The 2500-nt window shown below is 39.0% G+C and overlaps 3 non-coding genes across 3 annotated transcripts; all 3 read right to left on the bottom strand.

The window, feature by feature from the left end:
* Window positions 1-162: 162 nt before the first annotated feature.
* Window positions 163-281, bottom strand: LOC128014830 (5S ribosomal RNA). Its single transcript, XR_008183712.1, has one exon. It is a non-coding gene; the product is annotated as a 5S ribosomal RNA (ribosomal RNA).
* Window positions 282-639: 358 nt separating this feature from the next.
* Window positions 640-758, bottom strand: LOC128014808 (5S ribosomal RNA). The gene has a single exon (XR_008183691.1). It is a non-coding gene; the product is annotated as a 5S ribosomal RNA (ribosomal RNA).
* A 364-nt stretch (window positions 759-1122) lies between these two features.
* Window positions 1123-1241, bottom strand: LOC128014814 (5S ribosomal RNA). The gene has a single exon (XR_008183697.1). It is a non-coding gene; the product is annotated as a 5S ribosomal RNA (ribosomal RNA).
* Between the last annotated feature and the right edge of the window lie 1259 nt (window positions 1242-2500).

Here is a 2500-nt window from a genome sequence, read left to right as displayed (position 1 = left end):
ATATAATTCGTGAAATTTTCCAAAAAGATTAAAGCACCTGGTATTCCCAGGCAGTCTCCCATCCATGTACTAACCAGGCCCAAACCTGCAAATATTCAGAGATCGGGCATTGACTCTATTTTTTGGCAAAATTATTATATACTAAGTGAAAAATGTCCAAAAAGCTTACAGCACCTGGTATTCCCAGGCGGTCTCCCATCCAAGTACTAACCAGGCCCAAACCTGCTTAGCTTCCGAGATCAGACGAGATCTGGCATAGCCAGGTTGGTATGGCCGTAAGCGAAGTCTGCTGCAAAGAGAGGGCTATTTAAAGAGCAGCCAATCTTATCGCCAGTACATTATATAAGTAGGAAAGAAAGCCCAAAAGCTTAAAGCACCTGGTATTCCTAGGCAGTCTCTCATCAAAGTACTAACCAGGCCCAAACCTGCAAATATTCAGAGATCGGGCATTGACTCTATTTTTTGGCAAAATTATTATATACTAAGTGAAAAATGTCCAAAAAGCTTACAGCACCTGGTATTAACAGGCAGTCTCCCATCCATGTACTAACCAGGCCGAAACCTGCAAATATTCAGAGATCGGGCATTGACTCTATTTTTTGGCAAAATTATTATATACTAAGTGAAAAATTTCCAAAAAGCTTACAGCACCTGGTATTCCCAGGCGGTCTCCCATCCAAGTACTAACCAGGCCCAAACCTGCTTAGCTTCCGAGATCAGACGAGATCGGGCATAGCCAGGTTGGTATGGCTGTAAGCGAAGTCTGCTGCAAAGAGAGGGCTATTTAAAGAGCAGCCAATCTTATCGCCAGTACATTATATAAGTAGGAAAGAAAGCCCAAAAGCTTAAATCACCTGGTATTCCTAGGCAGTCTCTCATCAAAGTACTAACCAGACCTAAACCTGCTAAGATTCAGAGATCGGGCATCGACTCTTTTTTTTTTTTTAATGAAAGATTATTATATAATTCGTGAAATTTTCCACAAAGATTAAAGCACCTGGTATTCCCAGGCAGTCTCCCATCCATGTACTAACCAGGCCCAAACCTGCAAATATTCAGAGATCGGGTATTGACTCTATTTTTTGGCAAAATTATTATATACTAAGTGAAAAATGTCCAAAAAGCTTACAGCACCTGGTATTCCTAGGCGGTCTCCCATCCAAGTACTAACCAGGCCCAAACCTGCTTAGCTTCCGAGATCAGACGAGATCGGGCATAGCCAGGTTGGTATGGCCGTAAGCGAAGTCTGCTGCAAAGAGAGGGCTATTTAAAGATCAGCCAATCTTATCGCCAGTACATTATATAAGTAGGAAAGGAAGCCCAAAAGCTTAAAGCACCTGGTATTCCTAGGCAGTCTCCCATCCATGTACTAACCAGGCCCAAACCTGCAAATATTCAGAGATCGGGCATTGACTCTATTTTTTGGCAAAATTATTATATACTAAGTGAAAAATGTCCAAAAAGCTTACAGCACCTGGTATTAACAGGCAGTCTCCCATCCATGTACTAACCAGGCCCAAACCTGCTAAGATTCAGAGATCGGGCATTGACTCTATTTTTTGGCAAAATTATTATATACTAAGTGAAAAATTTCCAAAAAGCTTACAGCACCTGGTATTCCCAGGCAGTCTCTCATCAAAGTACTAACCAGGCCCAAACCTGCAAATATTCAGAGATTGGGCATTGACTCTATTTTTTGGCACAATTATTATATACTAAGTGAAAAATGTCCAAAAAGCTTACAGCACCTGGTATTCCTAGGCAGTCTCTCATCAAAGTACTAACCAGACCTAAACCTGCTAAGATTCAGAGATCGGGCATTGACTCTTTTTTTTTTTTTTTTTTTTTTTTTAATGAAAGATTATTATATAATTCGTGAAATTTTCCAAAAAGATTAAAGCACCTGGTATTCCCAGGCAGTCTCCCATCCATGTACTAACCAGGCCCAAACCTTCAAATATTCAGAGATCGGGCATTGACTCTATTTTTTGGCAAAATTATTATATACTAAGTGAAAAATGTCCAAAAAGCTTACAGCACCTGGTATTAACAGGCAGTCTCTCATCAAAGTACTAACCAGACCTAAACCTGCTAAGATTCAGAGATCGGGCATTGACTCTTTTTTTTTTTTTTTTTTTTTTTTTTTTTTTAATGAAAGATTATTATATAATTCGTGAAATTTTCCAAAAAGATTAAAGCACCTGGTATTCCCAGGCAGTCTCCCATCCATGTACTAACCAGGCCCAAACCTGCAAATATTCAGAGATCGGGCATTGACTCTATTTTTTGGCAAAATTATTATATACTAAGTGAAAAATGTCCAAAAAGCTTACAGCACCTGGTATTCCTAGGCAGTCTCTCATCAAAGTACTAACCAGACCTAAACCTGCTAAGATTCAGAGATCGGGCATTGACTCTTTTTTTTTTTTTTTTTTTTTTTTTTTTAATGAAAGATTATTATATAATTCGTGAAATTTTCCAAAAAGATTAAAGCACCTGG

The sequence above is a fragment of the Carassius gibelio genome, chromosome B25, assembly GCF_023724105.1.
Source record: "Carassius gibelio isolate Cgi1373 ecotype wild population from Czech Republic chromosome B25, carGib1.2-hapl.c, whole genome shotgun sequence".
NCBI lineage: Eukaryota > Metazoa > Chordata > Actinopteri > Cypriniformes > Cyprinidae > Carassius > Carassius gibelio.
Note: the sequence above shows the minus strand (reverse complement) of the source record. Positions and strands in the feature narration are given on the sequence as shown.